General features: G+C 40.1%; 1 protein-coding gene across 1 annotated transcript in view; it reads left to right on the forward strand.

The window, feature by feature from the left end:
• The window catches only part of LOC124789384 (metabotropic glutamate receptor 4-like), an 876,620-nt gene that overhangs the window by 173,229 nt on the left and 677,579 nt on the right, over positions 1–25,812 (forward strand). The window lies entirely within an intron of this gene.

Below are 25,812 nucleotides of genomic sequence, written 5' to 3' on the forward strand. Positions count from 1 at the left end.
CTATTTATCGTCCATGTTTCACTTCCATTGAAACGCGTACAGCGATGGCGAGCCATGACAGAATCTCTGACCAGAGAGTTATTTATCGTTGCTAGTCTGCGCTTGACCGCGCGACAGTTCAGTTGCATGTAGGGAGTCGGCAGTAGCAGTTGCGGTCGAGTTGCGAGAGAGTTCAGTTGTACGTAGCGGAGTCGCGAGAGCATGTAGTAGCGCGCGAGAGACAGTCGCAGTTGTGTGTGAGGAGTCGGCGGGCGTCGACATGGGCCTCTGGTCAAGATTCGGGACGAGGTGTATTTTTTAAATAAGGTAATGAAGCAGCATTGCGCACATCTGAGAATGTAATGTATCTTAACTGTAATTAATTTGTCCAAGAAATGCCCCAATAATAATTTTATTTTCAAAGCAAATTTTTAAGAAAACAATCATTTCAATTGAAAGAAAGTTTCCCATGCATTTCTTAAAGAAAAGTTTCACTTAAATTCAAAGTTGCACAGGGCCTAAATCGACATTTCGGTCTATTTGCGTTTTCATTGTCACTGAGATTTCATTTTTTATTGAATTGACTTTCATTTTTGTGGGCAGCTTACATTTGGTTCAGATTGCTAGTTCACACATTTATTGTCATTGACTTAAATTTTTGCGGGAATGTTACACTAGGTTCTATTCTCGTTAACATTTAAATTATTGTCTTTCAAATTTCTCTGGGGAGGTTACACTTGGCGACATCCGGGCAGGATCGTATTTCTTTGGGAATCTTCTAAGAAACAGTCAGATATCTGCTCTTATTTGCTTAAATATAATTAGCATTTGGCGCAACGCTTTTACTAATTTTGTGAATTTCTTTCCTCAGATCATCGGCAATTCTTTGCTCTGTTGTATTTGTGTTTGTTGCTTTTTGCATTGTGCTTATTTCTTTTGCGAATAATTGTGACTATAGCAAAAATACCGCGAAAGACTGTGAATAGTGTATCGCGAAGTATTATGAATGAAATTACCGACTTAAACAACGTGACCGATAGTAATTGTGACACGCAGTGTAATGATGACAATCCTGCGTTCACTGACAATCAATGCGTTCCAACCACTAATGATGATTTTAGTCTTAATGATGAACAAGCGAATTCAATTGTCTCCTCTGTTGATTTGACGACAATCGATGACGCGGGACGCCCAATTGTAATGAGCGCTGCCCAGCCTAATACACCCGGTTTGGAAAATGCAAATAACGTACAGACAATTTTTTCTAATGAAAATGAACAGTGTACTGAAAATACGACGGATTCATTTAATTCGGAGGTAGTAACTAACAATGCGCATACGATTAGCAGGCGGGACCAAATTATGGCATTTTTGCTACAAATGAATAAACAACTTAATGAAATTAGTAAAAAACAAGACGACTTTCTCAAAAAACTTGATGAACAGAACAAACAATTTGATGAACATTTTAAACAACAGAACGAAATTTTCGACAACCATTTCAAACAACTTAGCGAAACAATTGAGGAAAGTTTCGAACTGACGAATGAAAAACAAGAAAACCTTAATGAACAGAACAAACAAGTTAGCGAACAGATTACAGCTGTTACCGTGCAATGTCAGGACGCTAACGTACAATTACGTGAGGATATTAAGGCTTGTGCTAATAACAGTAATAAAGAAGTAGGCACTGTTGCACAAGAATTGAGTAGTGCACGTGTAGGCACAACAGAATCACATAAAGACGAAATTAATGCAGTCACTGAACAATGCCCTAAAAACGCAGTACAGATACGCGACGAGTTTAATTTAGAGTCACTGGAAGTTACACACACTCTGAATACGGAAGTCGATAATAAAAGTGAATGACACAACAACCAAATTGACGAAAGTATTAAAGTAACAGAATTGAAAACTATTGCCGTCACCAATACGTCACAGAATCCGCCACGTTGCGAGCATTTGTCAGAGTCACGGAGCGCGTATAATTTGAGCAATCTACAGAAGCTACGCGACTTAAAATCTGAAAAGTTACGCAACTTGAAATCCGAAATGACACAGACAATCAGATTCTCTCACAAACCTGAACGTGTTCTCAAATTCAGTGACGAGAACGTTGATTATAAGCAATTTGCATTTGTAAGAAAATCTAAGGAATTTAATAATGACAGAGCACAGATACACGATTTGAACTGTATACAACAATTTATTTTTGCACTTTCAATAGCATTGCCTGTAATGCAGAAACTGGAATTAGCATGGATACAACAATTTGCTTTTGAAATTTTACCACCATTGCTTGTAACGCAAAAGCTAAAATTTATTTGCAGTGCGTAATTGACCTCAGGGGATTCATTACGCTTTAATGAATATGTGCCGTAGCGTGCATAGGGCCCCGAGCTGTAGTAGTGCTGTTTCATCTTTAGTTTTCTGCACTGCTGCCTTCTCTTCTACTATCCTTTATATCTATTAAAACAGCTCTTTAACTATTGCTCTACCTAGAATTAAGAAAAATGACTAAAGAAAACCTGATAAGACAAGTTATACCGAAAGTGACACTTTTTCATTAGACGCTCCAGAAATGACAACTACCAGAACTTTAATAACAGACAAAATTCTAATTATCAATATCGTCAAAATTATCAGCAGCAGGAACCATATTTTAGTAACAATAGAGGTTTTTCACAGCAACAGCATGAAAGTCATCCGGTTAGCATACCTAACCAGCAATGTAATGCACAAGGTCAGCCAAGCTTTAATGTTTCGCCGCGTGCACGTATAGTCCAGGGTACAACAAATGGTAACGCACGGCAGCAAAGGAACAACTACGTACAGAAAACACAGTATTTCAGTTCCTATCGCAATGCACCGCATAGGAATGACTATTACGACAGACGTAAAAATAATGAGCACAATTATCAGCGTACGTATAATAACAGTCGGTCTTACCAGCAACAAAATGATCAACAGCAACATATTCTTGTGAATGAACCCGGCAGTAGGTATCATCCAGAGCGTAATACGTCTGGAAGAAGTAATAGAACAGTTCAAATAGTAGAAATGCCACAACATCCTCCTAATAATAATAACACGTCAGATAGAATCTGACCAGATACAGCACAGATTGCATATTCCAGTAACACAAGCACTACTTTTGACACGCAAAATGTTGTTCACGAAAATGTTATTACTTTTGACGATATCAGAGACACTCTTTTACAGGAAAGACCAGTTATTCAGAAAACCATTTCACATCCTGTCATCGAAATTAAAATAGGTTCATCGAAATTTTCAGCAGTAATCGATTCCGGATCACCTATGTCAGTTATAAATGAGGAAACTTTTAACGAGTGTAACAAAGAGAATACCTATCCCACATTACCATTAGGCAAAACGAAAGTAAAAGGAGCAGTATCGAGTAAAGGAGTAGACGTTAAATTACAGACGCATTTATTATTTTGTATTGCAGGTCATACTTTTCACTCAAATTTTTGGATTGTTCCTTTATTGACAACAGACGTTATTTTAGGTACTAATTTTCTTGTACAACACGACGCAGTTATTGATTTTCAAAATTCCTATCTAATGTTGAAGGATGAAAATGTCCAATTGGCTTTAGAGTTTCAACATTCTTTATCTGCGGAAGAACAAACAATTAATCGTACAGAGGTCATTTCTGCGTCACGTAATATAGACTGTAATTCCACATTGTTCACAGATACGTACGTACATAACTATAACACTCCAGACAAAGCTGACTACGACGTAATGCAAATGATTTCTGATAAAGTTAAACAAAGCAGTGCAAATACAGAGGATGAACGCACGCAACTATGCAAAATTCTTTTACAGCAAGCTCTAGTTTTTGACAACATTCCTGGTATTATGTCCGGATTTATGTATGAATTTCAAGTCAAACAGCACGATACATTTAAAGCAAAGCATTATCCCATTCCATATATCCACAGAGAACAAGTTAAAAAAGAATTGCAAGATATGCTCGACCAAAGAATTATTGAACCGGCAGTTAGTCCGTACATAAACCCGCTACATATTGTTAAGAAAAAAGATGGAAACTTCGCCTCGTACTTGATTTACGTCACATTAATGACATTATTATTAATGAAACAGATCGACCTCAGACATTAGAAGAACTTCTACAAAAATTTCACGGTACAGCTATTTATTCCACACTAGATTTGAAATCGGGATTTTGGCAAATTCAACTTCATCCGAATTGCAGAAAATACACAGCATTTCTCTGTTTTGGCGACTGTTATCAATTTTGTAAATTACCGTTCGGTTTAACAATTTCTTCTGCAGCTTTTATTCGCGGTTTGAATACAATACTTCCGACAGAACTTAAAGACAGAATTACGACGTACGTAGACGACATTCTTATTGCAGAAGCTAACTGGACTGAACACAATCTGATTCTAGAACGACTGTTACAAACTTTTCATCCTCAAGGACTCACAGTTAATCTTAGTAAATCGCACTTTGGTAAAACTTCTATAAAATTTCTTGGACACGTAACTTCAGCAGAAGGCATTGCGCCTGATCCGGAAAAACTTCAAGCTCTACGTGACATTACTGTTCCTACGACGAAAAAACAATTACGCAGCTTATTTGGGCTTAATTAACTTTTTTCGTAAATTTATTCATCACTCTGCTTTAGACACACCTAGATTATGCCAATTAACAGGTAAAAACACTATTTGGTCATGGGATAAGCAAGCACATTCTGAATTCATGAACCTGAAAGAAGCCTTGTTGAATGCACCACTTTAATCTTACCAAGATCTTACCAGAAATTTTTCTATTGCCACCGACAGTTCTAACACCGCTTTAGGCGTACATATTTTCCAGGAAATTGAAGAAGATGGCTCTACAGTAATTAAAAACATCGCATTTGCAAGCCGCATTCTGTCACCTGCTGAACGAAATTATTCCGTTACATAACTGGAAACATTATGTGTTGTATGGGCTTTTACGAGATTTAGGCACTTTCTTTATGGCAGACATACCACCGTTTACACAGATCACAGAGCGATACAATTTTTACTTTCGGCTAAATTCACTCACGACAGATTAAGCAGATGGAAACTTTATTTACAGGAATTTAATTTTACGATTGTTCACATTCCCGGCACACAAAATGTTATAGCAGACGCACTATCGCGTTCTCTCAGCAACAATCAGCAAGACGTAGCAACCAACTTCTGCAAAGCAAATTTCAGTGTCATGTACATTCAGCAAGTTGCATTTGAAAATTTTATTTCATCGTCATTACAGGACATAGCAAAAGAGCAAAATAAAGACAACGTGTGGAAAGAAATTAAACTCCTCTGGCAAAATAAGAATAATGTTACGATTAAAAACCACTACACTGTACGCAATGACATTCTATTTCGCCGCTCTCATCCTGACAGCAACAATTGGTTATTATGCATTCCTGACGAACTGGTTAACAAATTAATCTGGTATACTCATTTAAGTTATGCACATTACGGAGCCAGAAAATGTTTTCTTATACTGAGACAGAACTGTTATTTTACCAACATGGAGAAACGTATACGACGAGTTTTACCGTCATGTAAAATTTGCCAGAAAGCTAAGTCAGACACCATTTCACATATTCCTCCATTATATCCCATTATACCTGTTAAATTAAGACATATGGCCGCAGTAGACATTTTTGGTCCAATTCCGAGAACTAATAGAGGTTTTTGCTACATCTTTGTCGCTGTTGAACTCACTTCAAAATTTGTTACTTTCACTTCGTTACGCAAAGCTACTGCTAAAATTGTTTCGAAAGCATTTGTAAAATATTTTCTATTTCATGTAGGGTATGTGTTGAAAGTAATTTCTGACAGTGGATCGCAATTTAGTTCTGCTATATGGACACGCATGTTACGAGCTAGAAACATTTCTCCGATCTGTATATCCAGGTAATATGCTTCTTCGAACCCTTGTGAACGATTAATGAAAGAAATTGGTCAACTGTGTAGAATATACTGCCACAAACGACATATTGACTGGGATATACACTTATTCTCCTTCCAAGATGTAATTAATTCCATACCAAATGAATCCACTATGCTATCTCCGTCTGTTATACTGAAAAATGCTGAACCACCTAACAAAATTAAAGAATTAGTATACTTTCCTACATCTCGTCGATTACGACACCACGAAATAATTAACATTGCGCTAAACAACATCAAACGTGCCGCAGAGCGCCGAATAAGACAGCAAATACAGGTTTGTACACGCCGTGACTTTCACATTGGACAGAAGACATTAGTACGTACACACTATTTATCCAGCAGAATAAAAGGTAGGTGCAGTAAATTTGAACTTCTATACGCAGGTCCATATCGGATTCGCAGCATTCCTCACCCCAACGTTGTACACGTCGAAACTTTAAGAACCAGGAAAAGTAAGGGCAACCACCATGTGTCGTACATTAAACCCTTTATTGAATGAAACCACTTTATGATTTAACGTGCTATGATGCCACTTATGACCATTGATACAATTATTTTCACGTGATTAATTATTGATGACTATCGTATTTTTTCTTGGCAAGTGCCCGGCAAGGTAAGGTTAGCATGTCGCTCTTCTTGTCGTTACACATCAGACCGTGCATATTTTTCCAGACAAACTTACGTATTTTATGAATAATTATGCAATTCTATGTAGTGACGTATTAATTTTATCAAATTCTCTCTCCAATAAAGTCTTTAATTCTCGCTTCTATTAACTACACTACATACAAGCTAAACACAACGAACGTCACATTTTGTCTTTCTTATGTATGTACGATTGTTTTCATGTTTTGTTTGTATGCACTGTGAAATAGTTAAGGTATAACACACACCAGTTGACTTTGACATTTTTTGCCCTATGATATCTCAACATCGTGACTGTTTTACTTTTTTCTTTTTTTGCTGCTGCATTGTGATATTCTCTGTACATTTTCGCCTTTGAACACTGTCTATGCTTTTGACATATTAGGTTTGCTGTCATATTATACTGTATGCTTAATTATGTCACCATAAACCAGTCATTATTTAGTGGGTATATGATTTAAATGCAAGACATTAATCTTTGTTCATAATTTTCAGTAAGAAATAACGTGTAAAGGAAATAAATTAAACAGAAATGGGAATTTCAACTACGAAATAGACGAAAGAAGATACAAAAACCTTATGAGGAAGAGTAAATGGATCAGAATTAACAAGCATTAACAAGAATATACTATACACATCGATAAATAGCAGTCTTAACTAATTTTTTCTTTCAGAATACAAGGCGATTGATGCAGGCTGTCAGACAGAACTACACATCTTAGTTTTAGTGATGAAATATGCTAGAGATAAGGAATAGTTGTGTAATGAGTAATGAAGTGATTTTTTGCAGATGATAATGAATGCTGACGGAGAGTAATGATGAATATGCTACTATGAATAATGAAGTTTTTCTTTACAGGTGATGATAATAATGAAGTTATGATAATATGGATAATGAAGTGATGGATAATGAACTTTTTTCTTTACAGATGAGGATGGTGTTGAAGTTTATGTATTTATGCTCTGTAGTTATTTAAGTATTTGTTGCGGTTTGTTTTGACAGTATGTTTTATATCGTATGGTATGATGACTGAAGGTTTTGGAAAGGACAGCTATGGAACACATTTTTTATACACATTTCAATACCTGTTAATTCGAAGTTCACTACTTTTCAGCATAGTATGCGTTTCTTCTTTCAACTCACTAATCCATTTTGTATTTTTTTCAGGAGAAGCTTTTCATGATACTTACTAAACCTGTTACTTACTAAACCTGTACTAGTACTTGCATTTTTTTTTACCCAGTTGTGTCTATCATTTATAAATGTGATCACATATACTCCCTTGTTTCATAACCTTGCTACAGCTGACTCATGACGAATGACGTTACACATTTTTCATTTACAGGAACAACCCAGAATCAATTTTTTTTCTTTTCCTCTTCTTGCTTTCCCTTATAATTACCCAAAGCAATGCATTGCTAACAAAAAAAAAGGTGTGTATCACCAGTTCCAAATAATGCTACCCATTTAAGAGAGTTCTGAATAATACTGAATGATGAACAATGTTTTGTACTATTCAACACTTGCAGGCCACTGAGTGCCAATAATTAGTGTAACTAAATGAATTATGTTCATACTATACCATTCATTAGCTCCTGTTTTCAATGATGACTTTTGATGTTTTGTAACTGGCCAGTGAGTGCCAATAATTAGTACAACTAAATGAATTATGTTAATACTATGCGATTCATTAGCTCCTGTTTTCAATGATGACTTCTGATGTTTTGTAACTGGCCAGTGAGTGCCAATAATTAGTATAACTAAATGAAGTATGTTAATACTATGTCATTCATTAGCTCCTGTTTTCAATGATGACTTCTGATGTTTTGTAACCGGCCAATGAGTGCCAATAATTAGTATAACTAAATGAATGTTGACTGTAATCAGATGATTTATGAACATTATTCTGTAATACTTCATACATGGTACAGAAATGTTCAGTAACTGGGCGATGAGCGCCACCAATTCAATTACTTAAATCAGCTGTTAGACTAATGTAATTCTCAATGAAGACTAGTATGTGACTTAATGTCCTTCACCTTCTGACTTCACTATCCTGAATTACTGCAATATCCATTTGTCCTGTACATCCTGATCATGGAGCACTATATTTGGTTTTTGCACTAATTCTACGTTGGTGTGCCTTGTAAAAGCGTGGTGTTGACACGATATGCTGTCCACCACCGTGAGCGATGGAGACGTTATTATGGTCCCACTGTTTGGTGTACCTGATGTACTACCAAAATGATAATATGGAATATTACTACGACATTTCAGTGTCTCGGCTACGCTGATAAGTACTTCTGGGAAAAGAACTTCAAATTGTGTCACTTGGTGTTGTACTTCTGTGGAAAGATATGGACTTTCAGAACAGCTGCGTGCAACCTAAAGTGCTACAACCATGATGCAATCCTTCCCTTTCCTATCCTAATTCTTATAACATAGTGAAAATCATTTTTTGCTAAGATCATTTATATTCATGGCCTATACATTTTTCCGATTTGCTGAACTCCAGTGCAAGTACACTTATGTCACTTGTCAACATGATTTTTTGCCATTATGTTTATTTGTTGTGAAAATGCTAAAGACATTTTTTTTCGATTTGTTGATCTATTCTGAAGTACAGTATATGTGCACTCTTGTCACTTATATTGTATATACATTTTCTGATTTGATGATTTTTTTTGCCATTACATTTATTTATTGTGAAAACGTTGAAGAATTTTTCAGTGCATGTGCACTTATCTCATGTGTTAATATGTTTTGTGCTGAACGTCAGTAAGTGTGCACTTTTGTCATTTATCAATATGATCTGTATATACATTTTTCTGATTTGCTGATACCTTCTGTACTCATTGTATATATTTTTGTCAATGTCTAATATGTTTTGTATTCGGTGCATGTGCACCACATTTAATTCATGTTCTACATATGAATATTCTGTGAATTGTAAAAGTTAATTAGTTAAGAAAAAATTTGTTGCTCATGGCAAGTCCAAATGACTCACCATCGCTGCCAAATGGTGGCCCCCCCAGTGGAGGTTTATGAAACGCGTACAGCGATGGCGAGGCATGACAGAATCTCTGACCAGAGAGTTATTTATCGTTGTAGTCTGCGCTTGACCGCGCGACAGTTCAGTTGCATGTAGGGAGTCGGCAGTAGCAGTTGCGGTCGAGTTGCGAGAGAGTTCAGTTGTACGTAGCGAGTCGCGAGAGCATGTAGTAGCGCGCGAGAGACAGTCGCAGTTGTGTGTGAGAAGTCGGCGGGCGTCGACATGGGCCTCTGGTCAAGATTCGGGACGAGGTATATTTTTTAAATAAGGTAATGAAGCAGCATTGCGCACATCTGAGAATGTAATGTATCTTAACTGTAATTAATTTGTCCAAGAAATGCCCCAATAATAATTTTATTTTCAAAGCAAATTTTTAAGAAAACAATCATTTCAATTGAAAGAGAGTTTCCCATGCATTTCCTTAAAGAAAAGTTTCACTTAAATTCAAAGTTGCACAGGGCCTAAGATCGACATTTCGGTCTATTTGCGTTTTCATTGTCACTGAGATTTCATTTTTTATTGAATTGACTTTCATTTTTGTGGGGAGCTTACATTTGGTTCAGATTGCTAGTGCACACATTTATTGTCATTGACTTAAATTTTTGCGGGGAGGTTACACTAGGTTCTATTCTCATTAACATTTAAATATTGTCTTTCAAATTTTTTGTGGGGAGGTTACACCATACATGGCTACACACCATACAAATACTTCCAGAAACGACTTCCTGACACTTAAATCTATACTCGATGTTAACAAATTTCTCTTCTTCAGAAACGCTTTCCTTGCCATTGCCAGTCTACATTTTATATCCTCTCTACTTCGACCATCATCAGTTACTTTGCTCCCCAAATAGCAAAACTCCTTTACTACTTTAAGTGTTTCATTTCCTAATCTAATTCCCTCAGCATCACCAGACTTAATTCGACTACATTCCATTATCCTCGCTTTGCTTTTGTTGGTGTTCATCTTATACCCTCCTTTCAAGACACTGTCCATTCCGTTTAACTGCTCTTCCAAGTCCTTTGCTGTCTCTGACAGAATTACAATGTCATCGGCAAACCTCAAAGTTTTTATTTCTTCTCCATGGATTTTAATACCTACACCAAATTTTTCTTTCTTTTCCTTTACTGCTTGCTCAATATACAGATTGAATAACATCGGGGAGAGGCTACAACCCTGTCTCACTCCCTTCCCAACCACTGCTTCCCTTTCGTGCCTCTCGACTCTTATAACTGCCATCTGGTTTCTGTACAAATTGTAAATAGCCTTTCGCTCCCTGTGTTTTACCCCTGACACCTTTAGAATTTCTAAGAGAGTATTCCAGTCAACATTGTCAAAAGTTTTCTCTAAGTCTACAAATGCTAGAAACGTAGGTTTGCCTTTCCGTAATCTTTCTTCTAAGATAAGTCGTATGGACAGTATTGCCTCACGTGTTCCAACATTTCTACGGAATCCAAACTGAACATCCCCGAGGTCGGCTTCTATCAGTTTTTCCATTCGTCTGTAAGGAATTCGCGTTAGTATTTTGCAGCTGTGACTTATTAAACTGATAGTTCGGTAATTTTCACATCTGTCAACACCTGCTTTCTTTGGGATTGGAATTATTATATTCTTCTTGAAGTCTTACGGTATTTCGCCTGTCTAATACATCTTGCTCACCAGATGGTGGAGTTTTGTCAGGACTGGCTCTCCCAAGGCCATCAGTAGTTCTAATGGAATGTTGTCTACTCCCGCGGCCTTGTTTCGACTCAGGTCTTTCAGGGCTCTGTCAAACTCTTCACGCAGTATCATACCTCCCATTTCATCTTCATCTACCTCCTCTTCCATTTCTATAATATTATCCTCAAGTACATCGCCCTTGTATAGACCCTCTATATACTCCTTCCACCTTTCTGCTTTCCCTTCTTTGCTTAGAACTTGGTTTCCATCTGAGCTCCTGATATTCATACAAGTGGCTCTCTTTTCTCCAAAGGTCTCTTTAATTTTCCTGTAGGCAGTATCTATCTTGCCCCTATTGAGATAAGCCTCTACATCCTTACATTTGTCCTCTAGCCATCGCTGCTGCGCCGTTTTGCACTTCCTGTCGATCTCACTTTTGAGACGTTTGTATTCCTTTTTGCCTGTTTCATTTATTGCATTTTTATATTTTGTCCTTTCATCAATTAAATTCAATATATCTTCTGTTGCCCCAGGATTTCTACTCGCCCTCGTCTTTTTACCTACTTGATACTCTGCTGCCTTCACTACTTCATCCCTCAGAGCTAGCCATTGTTTTTCTACTGTATTTCTTGCCCCCACTCCTGTCAATTGTTCCCTTATGCTGTCCCTGAAACTCTGTACAACCTCTGGTTTAGTCAGTTTATCCAGGTCCCATCTCCTTAAATTCCCACCTTTTTGCATTTTCTTTAGTTTTGTCGACACCGACGTTTTGATTCGCATCCACCTCCAGGTAATATGTTCTTTTCTTTAGTATTGTAAGTCACAGGGGCCAGGATTTACTATCTGTTCTTTTACCAGTATAGTGGAATTTACATATGCATATAAACTGCTATTGACCCAAGTCATGCTACTTGTGAAAGATTCTATGCATAAAGCCTAAAAATTACCTCAGCTTGATAATTACAATGAGAAAACTGTCGCATTCTCTTAACGAAGACTGCATCAAATCGTATTATCTTGCAAAATCACTTAATTATTTATTCTAGTCATGTAGATCACAGATTTTGCCTGTTGCGTAATATTGAAATGCAATCAGATTTTAATGAGAAGTCAACCAATAATCTAAAAGTAGCTTTACTCTAGCAGTAAACAGAAATGATTTGCAATCTGCATTGTTTTGTACAATGATGTTTGTATGTCTTCGAGACAGATAATTGACATTGAGTCCCAATGCCTAAATTAACTATTAGTAACAAGGTCATGGTCAAAATTTGGTAAAGTAAAACGTCACACTTGTATAATATTGTACCAGAGAGGTTGTTATAAGCCCTGTTATACGAATAATGTCAGAGTGAGAACTCATACCAGGAACTCATGTATGGTCACACAATGTATCACGAAGAAGCATTTTTCAGATGATCCGACAGCAAAAAACGGGGTCAGCCAACAAACAGGACCACTCTTCCCTCGTCCTTCTCCTCCTCCTCTTTCACACTCCTTCTCCTGCTAGCAATCTTTCAGTGACCGTCTGATACTGGTGTTCACGGGCAATAGGTGAATTGGGGCTTCATAAGTGTGTGAAGATCTAATGGGATGTCTTCCAATATCACTGAGGTCTATCTCAGAGGAACAGTATTCACTGGTAGAGTTAAGCGGATATCAAGCAGAAATTGGCATATTAATCAATAACTGACTATCTCCTCTCACACGTTCACTGCGGATCTTTGTCAATGGATCTTCGCAAGTGTAGCGTGGAGGTAGTCATTGTATTACCTGTGAATGAACGAGGTGTGACAACGGTCCCTGTATTACTTTCCATACAATGCCGTGGACGACAGCAATTCCATGTGCAGCTGACCGAGCTACGACTCCTCATCCACAGTGTTTACAGTCCATCGCAGTCACCAGCCGTTGTACGACTGGAACCAGTTTCCCTGCTTCCCTGAACTGACGGAAGGCACACAGCGTACCTCAGACTTGGGTACCTGTCCCGTTATGTTTGCAAGCTGCTCTACATTCATCATTTCTTTCTATGTACGTTAAAATCGTTCCCACTAAGCCCATAACCATGTATAGAGTTATTTCACTCGAACTGAGCTACTGGATACTTCAACTTTTAAACATAGACTGCTGTTCCACAGAGGTTTACATCTGGAGTGGCCATATCAGTTCACACATCACATTGATACATCACACCATCTGCTGTGTATTAGTGGAGATTCCGGTCCTCACCCTCTCATCATGTACGCCTACAATGTTCGCGAAGATATACATAGTGAAATTAATTTATTACTTCGCATAAACAATAAATCGCACAAGCGTAGCTTCCATAGTGATGGAAATTATCAGAAAGTCAGTTGCTAAGAATCATGCTGGAAAATCAGTAAATTTATTCCATTCATTTAATTTCTGTATCTAATCAGATGCATTTATCGTGTTCAGGTTCAAATGTACTTTTTCCAAAATAAAATCAGTCGTCAGCTGCATTATTGGAATATTTTATTACAGTTAACTAATTTCGACAATTAATATGTTATCTTCGAAAGCTCAGTGCCGGCTGATAACATCTAACTGGTAATAAACTACCGAAAATGACAGATTAATATGTCTAAACCGGTTAAATGCAATAAAAAGTTTAAAAACTTCACCTGAAGACTCATTTAATTTGGAAAAATACATACCACAGTTACTGAAAAAATGACAGCAAAGAACAAAGTTTACATGTATGAAGAGTGCGCAAAATAATACCAAGTGAATAGTCAAAATTGTTTTCTTCTGTGAGGAAATAAAAAAGTTAACTATTGGCAAACCTCGACGTGCTATTTGTTCTTATGGCTATCTAAATAAATAGCGTAAAGTGCGTTGGTCTACAAAAAAAGTATAACTAATTACCTGCCTTCTATTTTCTTGTGTTTGTTTAATATTTGCAGTACTGTAATACACTCTTATTTACCAAGAGGTAATAATTATTAAACTGCTGCTTACGTCGGCCTGTTTTACATGGTTTATTTTATAGTGGGGTAATTAAGCTTTAACACATCTAATTTAAAGTTCTTTTTTCTCTATAGGTAACCTGTTCCTTTACCTCTCACACCCGGCCAGCACTGCACTTTCCTAGTCGGGAATCTGTGTAGTCCGTTCTCTTCTTCCACTGCTGACACTTCTCCCTTATCTTTCGGAACATTCTTGAAACATAGTGTTCACTGGATGTCTCCCACATGGTTCTGGGTCTGAAGGAACCTGTCTGGTACCCTTCAGTCTTCGCTGATCTTGTACTGTAGAACAGACTCTTAGGTGAACGCTCGACATAGAGGTAATTTTTACAAGAAAATTATTGTTGTATCGTGTTTGTGTTTTTCACAGTTCATATGAAGCTGATTTTTGCTTTGGGTGGAAATGGTAGTAATTGGTAAATTCACTGTGGAGCGAATGAAAGAATTAGAAGATCCAAATAGTCCACTACAAAATGTACAATTTTCAACTTAATAAATTAATTTTATTGCTCGTGTTTGCAGATAAATGCGTTATTTACTTGAGCTGTACTAGACCAGGAGGCAATTCCACAATAGTGATTACTGAAAATATACAAAATAAATTAGCAAACATGTCTTCAGTCCACTGCAAGCTGCCTGTGATCATATACATTCTCAAAGTAGATTTCCTGATTTCGTCAGTTAGTTAAATATTGTATAGATTATTTGAACGGCTCTTTTATCGATATGATGTGGAACGAATCAGTTTACAGGATATGTATACGTAAGTTTTTCTGGTGCTGGAATGTCATCGAATAGAACTGTTTCATCTTTTTACTACGGAAACATTAGCACGATGGACAAACATGAAAATCTGGGTCACTACCCGCGGTTTGGCGGTGTATTCGTAGCTGTTTGCTGCGCTTGTTGGTACAACAGCCATGGCGATATTCCTCGCTGTGTAGCACAAATTATGAAATCGGTCGGGCGCTCCGCGACACTGATCACATACAGTCGAGATTTTGACTGCGATTTTCCTGTGGCATATACTGCCGACGTGCGCTCCTGATCACAGCTGGGCAATCATTTTTTTTTCCTCGGCAAAATTTTATATGGTGTGCCTCGTGGGACTGGCAGTCGTAAACTCTTTACGGCGGATACGTCATGGTTCGTTTTACGCAGTAGCAGTAAATAATTATATGACTCCGTAAAACTCTGTTGATTCTGAGCGACATAAGACGCAGCACGCGGGACTCCACGTAACAGTGCTGCACTACTCAAAGAAAAACACTGGGAAAGAGTTTTTTGTACCAGCTGAAATTCGAGACCGTTTTTGTAACCTGAAAAATCAATATTTACAGAAAAACAGTATACACTTAGATTATGTCATGGTGCGCTAGACTAAATAGAGCTCCTTGTTTCCCATTCTTCTTACGTTAGTTTTGATTACATAACTGTACTCATTTCCCACTTAGTTTCCCATTCAGATTTCATGTCCATGTTGCTAAAATTTATTAACGCTGCTTTTGCTTGTATAAGATAATAGGAAAGAACGGCATAACCTGTAGCTTGGTGTTACACTTTGTTTTAGTTGTTTCAGTATTTCAATAGAAACAGGGTATCAGGATACACTGTAAGGGGGAAAAAAAGCAAATTATCTGACTAGGACGAAAATCGGTATATAGGATGTACACGTACAGACAAACAAGAGCTTCACAAACTGAGCAAGTTGGTCCACAGCTGCCCCTTATTGAAGAATGTTGTTGTTGTTGTTTTTGAGGTCTTCGGTCCTAAGACTGGTTTGATGCAGCTCTCCATGCTACTCTACCCTGTGCAAGATTCTTCATCTCCCAGTACCTTCTGTAACCTACATCCTTCTGATTCTGCTTAGTGTATTCATCTCTTGGTCTCCCTCTACGATTTTTACCCTCCACGCTGCCCTCCAATACTAAATTGGTGATCTCTTGATGCCTTAGAACATGTCCTACCAACCGATCCCTTCTTCTAGTCAAGCTGTGCCACATAATCCTCTTCTCCCCAATTGTGTTCAATGCCTCCTCATTAGTTTTGTGATCTACCCATCGAATCTTCAGAATTTTTCTGTAGCACCACATTTCGAAAGCTTCTATTCTCTTCTTGTCCAAACTATTTATCGTCCATGTTTCACTTCCATACATGGCTGCACTCCACAGAAATACTTTGAGAAACGACTTCCTGACGCTTAAATCTATACTCGATGTTAACAAATTTCTCTTCTTCAGAAACGCTTTCCTTGCCATTGCCAGTTTACGTTTTATATCCTCTCTACTTCGACCATCACCAGTTATTTTGCTCCCCAAATAGCAAAACTCCTTTACTACTTTAAGTGTCTCATTTCCTAATCTAATTCCCTCAGCATCACCAGACTTAATTCGACTACATTCCATTATCCTCGTTTTGCTTTTGTTGATGTCTATCTTACATCCTCCTTTCAAGACACTGTCCATTCCGTTCAGCTGCTTTTCCATGTCCTTTGCTGTCTCCCACAGAATTACAATGTCGTCGGCAAACCTCAAAGTTTTTATTTCTTCTTCATGGATTTTAATACCTACTCCGAATTTTTCTTTTGTTTCATTTCCTGTTTGCTCATTATACAGATTGAATAACATCGGGGATAGGCTACAACCCTGTCTCACTCCCTTCCCAACCACTGCTCCCCTTTCATGTCCCTCGACTCTTATAATTGCCATCTGTTTTCTGTACAAATTGTAAATAGCCTTTTGTTCCCTGTATTTTACCCCTGCCACCTTCAGAATTTGAAGCAGAATATTCCAGTCAACACTGTCAAAAGCTTTCTCTAAGTCTACAAATGCTAGAAACGTAGGTTTGCATTCCCTTAATCTATCTTCTAAGATAAGTCATAGGGTCAGTATTGCCTCACATGTTCTAATATTTCTACGGAATGCAAACTGATCTTCCCCGAGGAAGGGGGAAGGATATCGTGCCAAATTTTATTCAATAGGCGCGTTAGATCGTCAAAATTCCGAGCTGGTCGGAGGGCCCTGCCCATAATGCTCCGAACGACCTCAGTTGAAGAGAGATCCGATGTCCTTGTTGGTCAAGGTAGGGTTTCCAATGCACGAAGAGACAAGTAAAAGAAATTTTCGCCATGAACAGGCAGGCATTATCTTGCTGAAATGTAATCCCAGGATGACTTGCCATGAAGGGTAACAATACGAGGTGAATAATATCGTCGACTAATCGCTGTAAGAATGACGCGGATAACAACCAAAGGAATTCTGCTACGAAAAGAAATGACAGACCATCACACCTGGTTGTCGGGCCGTAAGGTTGGCGGCAGGCAACTTGGTACCCCACTGCTGTCCCTGGCGTCTCCAGACACGTCTTCGCTGATCATTGGGGCTCAGTTCGAAGCGGGATTTACTGTATACCCCTCTACCTCAATCTACAATATTCTAGGCCCCGTTTTGTTACCCTTCTTGGCAACGATCCCGGGCTTATATTTCAGCGAGATACGTCTCACCCGCACATGGATCTATTGCTTGTCTTCGTGCTTGCCAAACCCTGCTCTGGCCAGAATGGTCGCCATTCTAAGTTGAATTCTTTCAAGTTTGAGACGTTCCGATATGTTCCCCAATGATAGTTCAATATCAAGCATTTGTGCAACATAGTTACTGTAGTGGAACGTGCATTAAGTTTGGCTCACAAATTTCAATCGAAAGCTAAGGTCTTTTCTCGAGTGACGCTGTTTAGTACAAATGTATCATGTATCAGCATTTGAGTTTTAGTGTTAGTGATACATTTTCTGTGCTATACCAATAAGAGATGAAATCCCTGAACTAGCAGGACAGAACGGGTGAGTTTATATTTGTGGAAAGGGGCCAAAACAAGTTGCTGTCAGGTACACTCCACATATAAATTTTATTAGTTAAAACCGTTATAACACAAGCAGGAATTAAAAACTCTCAAGGTTTTAACGAAAGAGCTCCTTTCCTTTGATTTAAATCGGCTGAAAGCCACATACGAAAATCCAGGGCCCAAGGCCTAAGCAAGGAATTTACTACGATAAAAATAGGCTGAAGGCCACACATTAAGCAAGAACAGTGTTACAGCTTAAGGCCAAAACAAAGATTTTCAATGTTAGTTTTAAATAGGCTGAAACGCGGCTGAAGACCGTATATCAACCAAACAATTTAACGGCTTAAAGCCTAGGAAAAAGGGCTTTCAATTTAAAAAGGCAGAGGGTCTTAGCTTCAAATATTTCATGAAAACTCGGCTGAAGGCCTCATACTAAAGAATAGCAATTTTATGACATAAGGGCAAGACCAAGATATTGAATTTTCAGTTTAGAGAGGTTAAAACTCGGCTGAAGGCCACACACATTACTTAAAAATCAAGGGAAATCACTATGTAAAACAGAAGGAACGGCGGTCAGAAGGTTCGAAGGGTCGGATTGGGAAGTAACACTAACGCACATTTAGGTGAGACAAGCAGCCCGACCGACAACCTCTTATTCGCAAGGCAACACGATCAAGGGACGGTTCACGACCGACCGACAATCAGACAGATTTCCATCAGTCAGATCCAACTGCACAGATAATGGAAAATATATATCGTATCGATCGATGAAGAGTAAACCGAGATACCAATAACTTCAACCTGGGCCTCACCAAGATCAAGGCATCAAACATCACTCAAGACGAGTTTAATAGAATCCGAAAGCACAAGTCACAACTGTCAAGTCACTACGGGAGGCTGCAGATTCTAGGCAACAAACACACCGGTCATCGGCTGAGAAAACAACAATCCACAAATAACGAACAAATCGTAACAGTCGAGTCTTAAGAACAGGTAACTAATTACTCAACTTGAGGATCCTGCTTCGGAAGAAAGCGAAAAGTCCCTCACGCAGCTAGCACCTCCAGATGGAACAGTGCGTGCCCGCCGCCAAAAGCCCCGGCCTGGCTTCGTGCTGTGGAGACTGCGTCGCTGCTCAATTCCAACGAACCGACAAGGTCCAACCACATCTCAACTCGGAAAATGGTGTTCGTCCAGAGGATCCAAGATGTCGTCGACGGAGACTCTGGCCGAGCAAACGACCAACCGCAGCCCACCTCCGCCGACGGAGGTCCCGGCGAATACTAACACCACACGGACCCGACTGTTGCTGGCTGCCAACTCTTCCCCGACTGATACTGGTGGCAGTGCTCAGCAGACCACATGTCGCCATGCGACGACCAGGCGACCGACCGACCAACCAACGGCCTTCCGTCTGCGTCGACCACGGTGCCGGCGCGTACTTGCACGTGCGGACCCGCCTGCTACTGACTGCCAACACTGTGCCCGACTGCTGCTCTCAACTGAACTGACTTCCTTTGGACCGACGAGGTCCCGGAGACACTGGCTCGGACCCAACCATGCAGAGGGAACACAACCGACACCTCTGCACAGGAACCGACCCAAATACATGCCGTCGATGAGACGACCGACCGAACGACCAACCAACGGTCGTCCCCGCTGGTACTGGCTGTACGGACCTCACTGGGGCTCCGTGCCCGACTGCGTTGCTGGTCCGTCCCCCGACTGATTCCACTGCTGGTCCGCCCGCAACTAAACTCTAGACATACGACGACCCGGAAATAATATCGGTTGCTCCAGAGATGGTACGACAGTGCACTTATCAATAAGCGCCGCTGCTGCCACTCACGGGCAAGTAAGCCAGAAGTCAGTGACAGCAGTAAATGGAATAAGAAAACGAGGCGGCAGAACGGCAAAAGAAGATGACAAACAATAAATGACATGAACACCAGCCGCGCATGGCTCACGTACACTGGGGAAAATGGTAAACTGGAAAGCTAACAACAATGCGTCCTGTGGTGGCGCGGCTGCAGATGCATTGGTCCAGCCCATTGCTGAAGATAAGACCTCGACTCCAGGTAGATTGGAGCTGATCCGCACTGACTGAGGTAAGTATCAAGTTACAAGAGACAGACGCTTTCGAACTGATTTTTAATGTAGCTGCTGGTAAACCTTTCGGGATGTGAGGCCGTGGTCCAAGAAACTCTTCTGTTTCTGACGTTTCGTCCGGGACTGCGCTGGACATCCTCAGAGGCGCTCCTCCGTTGAGTCTTGCCGACTGACCGGTCGGACGTCCGAGAGCGACATATGTACGGTAGAAAAGGGAACGTGGTCGAAGTAACACGTGATTAGCAGAGATAATCCATGTCAAAGATAAAACTTAACTATCGATTGCCGTCTTGTCAAAGATAAAATTTTCTAGCGATTCTGCAGAGCTACTGTCCGTATGTTTTCTAAGTTTCACTGCCTCCTCTTTCCTATTAAAATTATCCTGTTGCTTATAAATTTCAATGGCTTCTCTACATAGTGGTGGATAAAAATTGGACGTTGTAGATAAAATTTCTGTTTCAGAAAACTTCACTTCATGGTTTCGTGACTGAAGAGCATGCTCTGCTACAGCTGATTTCTTTATTTTTCCTAGTCGGCGAAGACTTTTGTGCTCTTTTAGCCGTATATTTACGCTCCTCTTGGTAGTTCCAATACAAACTTTACCACACGTACACGGAATTTTGTATACACCACATGTCGACAAAGCTGGGTGTTTATCCTTCACAGATCGGAGTACTTGACTTATTTTCTTTGTTGGCCTAAAGACTGGTCTGATGTCATGCTTCTGTAATCTGATCTGATCCGTTACTTTTTTAGTAAAAGGAAGTGAAATTGTATTTTTCCGTCGTTGTGGTTCAGAATTTTTCGAGGTATGAAGACAGCATACGGAGTACTTGACTTATTTTCTTTGTTGGCCTAAAGACTGGTCTGATGTCATGCTTCTGTAAAATCCTACCGATCTGATCCGTTACTTTTTTAGTAAAAGGAAGTGAAATTGTATTTTTCCGTCGTTGTGGTTCAGAATTTTTCGAGGTATGAAGACAGCATACTCTTCTTCGCCCTTTTCTATGTATCTTTCGCCGATTGTTCTTAGATGTCCAATGACGTCGCTTGTTCCCTTTCCCCTTATGAAACCGCATTGTTCTTCACAATGTGTTTCTTCCAACGTTTCATATAGCCTCCTATTCAGAATTCGAAGAACTACTTTTGCTGCCTGCCATATTAGGCTAAGTGTCCTGTGGTATTCATATTTTTTGGGATTATTATCTTTGGGATTTGGACTATTATACTTACGAGAAAGCCTTCTGGCCATTTCGCTTTGTCAGGGATGTAGTTGCAAACAGAGGTCAACTCATTTTCCCTGTTAAGATTTCTTTAAGATTTCTGCCGCAATATAAGCTAAACCACACGCTTTGTTGTTTTTAAGTTCTTCCAATGCCTCATTTACCTCTGAATCTAGGATAAAAGCTCCTTTTTCATATTCATTTACTGATTCTTCCTTCTCAATCTGCAGATCGGTAGGTCTTTGATCCGCTTCATAGAGAGTTTCAGTATATTCTCTCCATCTATTCTGAACAGCGTGTAGGTCACTCAAATGAGCTCCATCTTGCCCTTCTATCTCCATATTTGTTTTGTTCTTCCTTCCCTGAGATACTATTTCCTTGGCTACTCGATACATATTTTCGCACTTGCCCTCTATCTCCAGTGTCTCAATTTCTGAGCTGATTTCTCTCGTCCATTTTTCCCTGGCCTGATGAATTACTCTTGTCAGTTCATTATTCAGTCTTCTGTTTCCTTCATCAGTTTGTGCGTTTTCCATTTTCTCCTTTCTGTCATCTTCACTATCACGTCAAAGGTAACCCATGGTTTCCTTCTCCGCTTGCACTTCACCAAACTAACAACATCTTTACTGGTTACTTGCAGGGTGTTTCTGAACTGGTCCCACTGTTCATTTACGCCCTTTGCCTTTTCTCTAATTTTCCACTTGTCTCGGAACTCTTCTTCAAGCTTTTTGTTTATTCCCTCTTCCTTTAGAGCATCCAAGTTAAGTTTCTCTCTCACTTTACCTACTAACATTCGTTTCAGTCTATCGTGCACATCTGCTACAACAAAGTTGCGGTCAGAGTTAATATCTGCTCCTGTATAAGCCTTGGCATTTCTCATGCATGTCCGGAGCCTACTCTGTCTTAGTATGTAATCGATCTGGTATATGCTATTGTCTATATTCGATGTCCATGTGTACCGTCTTCTTTTGTGATGTTCAAAGAGAGTGTTTCCTACTACCAATGAGTTTTCCTTAGAAAATCTGACCATTCTCGCACCCCTTTCGTTCCTTTTAACCAATCCAAACTTTCCAAACACATCTCTATCTTTCCCTTCGCCAGTCACCACGTTCCAAACTCCCATTACTACGACGCATGACTTTTTCTTCTCTCTCTCTCTCTCCACCAGTGATTCAATTCTTGCTAGTTGCCATGTAGACCTGTATGAGAACTACATCTTTCTTGTGACCTTTCAACCTCAGCATCATCAATCTGGTATTTATGTACTTCTTCTTCTTTACAGTTCCACAATTCGCACTTTTCGAGCGGTGGACCATGGAAGGTTCAGGTGTCGTGACACAGCTCATGCACTGGTTGAATATCGCACAGTGCGTCCAGCATTCTCAGCCATGGCAACAGTAACTTCTTCAACAATTTGTGGCGAAATTGACCATCGGCCTATCCCGGGAGTAGTTCCCAAATCTCCGGTTAATTCGGACTTCCAAGTCACGTTCTTCAACCCTGGTGGGGAAAGAGGACCACTCGATATTTGCTAAGAGTTGCAAAACATTTGCTGTTGTTTTGACAAAACAGGTTTACGAGGCTCTAGCCATCTTGTAGAGAGACCCATATTGACTTTATGCAACGGTAATGCACACTAATGTTTGTATTTCAACCCTACGTCACCCTACCAGTACCGATGCCTAACGGCAAGTCAAGACAGTAACACCACTAACAACGCATCCTACAACCCATAGTCTGAACACCATTTCTATAGCTTTGAGTACCAATACGGTAAATAATTTTTCGTTTACAATGGCAGAAGGAACGAAAGTTTAACCCTAGCAATACATGTTTTTTTTCAAAATTTTAAAATTTTTGGTACGGTACTAGATTATTGTGTTAAGAGAAAGGTGAGCACGAAGTCGCCGCCCCCCCCCCCCCCTGGTACTGCGAGGCTTAATTATAAAATTATAACCACATTGGACATCTCCATTCGTCGTCTACTTGTTTATTTCTCAACATAGTCAGCCTGGCGATGAACACATTTTTCGCAGCGAGAGACCGGTTTGTTGATAGCGCCATTATATTGTTGATGGAGCCACAACCTCACCTCCGCTTACACCTCCTCGTCACTATCAAACTGAAGTCCACGAAGGTGTTCTAAAAGTTCTGGAAACATGAAGATCTGGTAGGGCCGAGTCGGGACTGTTTAGAGAATAGTCATTGACAGTGAACGCAAGGCCTCGGACTGCTGCAGACGTCGCAGCTCCAGTGTGTGGTCTGGCACTGTTGTGCTGAAGATGAGGATGCTCTACGTGTGGACCAATTCTTCCAATTCGTGCTTTCAATTTTCTCACGCACCGCGTGGTTTCATTACACACCGCCATGTTAATATGCTACAGTTCAGAGCCCTCTAGCGGAAGATGGTTGCAGCTTGCGTCATCGAAGAGGAAAATCGACCGAGTAAAAGGCATGACACGTAATACCTCAACCGATATTGACAACAAAAAATTCGGAGGCCTTACGTTTCAGCACGACCTCGTAGAAGGAGCAGCAGCAAATTTATTGTGGAGGGAAGGACCGTGTGTTTGAAGAAACGCTAAAAAAACTCTATTCCCATATAAACATGGCCCAACCGAGTCCACTGTTCACTCTTTTAACGTTTCCATTTGATTATTAATGTTATTATGTTTTTAATAGGTTGTACTAATTCCTAAAAAGCCAGATTAATATCTACCGACCGATCGTTGTGACGAATAACGCAAGTTCAGTTCAGTAAACATGCCATGAAATAAACCGAAATCTGTAGGAAACTGATCTGAGCTGTACCACTGCCTGTACCGCAGTTGCTCCCACCATAATTCGATCTAAACTCATTTTCGTTGTACTCTCTGCAAGTGGTGCACTCGTAGGAGTGATACTCGGACACGCAAACATTTTTCGACTACTGTCTTTCCTGCCCGTACGGTGTAACAATCACTACCTAGTAACAATCAAAACAGCGATACTGCATTTTGTTTACATTGCAGCTACATAGAACTTCTATTGGCGAGTAATGCATAGGTTATAAGAATAAGTACCCTGTTTGTTTATCTAGTTACGGCAGCGTCGTGAAACGCAGTGCAGCAATCCATCTCTCACCAGTCGCTACATTTCTACGTCGACAAATACACTGATGAGCCCAAACATTATGACGACCTGTTTGGCAGCGTTTGGCCCAACTTTGGAACGCAATTAAACAGAGATTCTGCATGGCTTCGTTTCGAAAAGTAGTTGGTATTTTTCCGGAGGTACTTGGCACCAGATTACGGACTTACGAGCAGTTACCCGTAAATTACGACTCGGCGGTTTGTGAGCGCGGAGCTGACACATGATAGCGTCCCTCATTGGTTTCAGCGGATACTGATCGTGCGAGTTTGACGGACAGGATTTCGTCACTTCGTTATCATGTCCCTCACACCACTATAGCGCGTTTCTGGCCTAGTAACATGGATAATTACCCTGCTGTAAGATGCCATCGTCGACGGGGAAGACATCAAGCGTGAAGAAAAAATGGCTCTGAGCACTATGGGACTTAACTTCTGAGGTCATCAGTCCCTAGAACTTAGAACTACATAAACCTAACGAACCTAAGGACATCACACACACCCATGCCCGAGACAGGATTCGAACCTGCGACCGTACCTGTCGCACGGTTCGAAACTGTAGCGCCTAGAACCGCTCGGCCACCTCGGCCGGCCCAAGCATGAAGAGATACGAGTGATTTTCAGCGATGTCCACGTAGTTGAGAGCTATCATAGTGCCTTTAATTACTGCCACAGACCGAATGGAAGCCCAAGTGAATGTCCCTCATACCACAGTACTGTTTCCATAGGCCTGCGCAGGCGTGCTCCGAACAACAGTTTGCCCGTATAACGGTGGATCCGAACACAGCCATCGACCTGGTATAACGAGAACCGTATTTCATTCGACTCAGAGAGACCTTTGTACAGATCCACGGTCCAGTCTCCATTATCTTGTACCCACTGTAATCGTAAATGACGATGTCGTTGGATCAAGTTGGGAACATCAAGACGTCGTTTGGTCCATAGCCCAATTTTCAACAATGTGCCCCGAAACACTGGTGCCTGCACCCGCATTGCCCTCTAAAATCAGATATGTCACAGATCGCCGCCTATACTTCGTCGCCTAGCCATCGTTATACAGTCCAAACACATTCCATAAATGCTCGTGACAGTAGCGCTGACAACCGGCCAGCATCGCCGAGGTGCTCGTTCCCAGGCACGGGCGCTCAACAAGATGCCCTTTTGTCGAAGTTGCTGATGTCAGTGCATTTCCCAC

Source organism: Schistocerca piceifrons, chromosome 3 (assembly GCF_021461385.2).
Source record: "Schistocerca piceifrons isolate TAMUIC-IGC-003096 chromosome 3, iqSchPice1.1, whole genome shotgun sequence".
Classification (NCBI taxonomy): Eukaryota; Metazoa; Arthropoda; class Insecta; order Orthoptera; family Acrididae; genus Schistocerca; species Schistocerca piceifrons.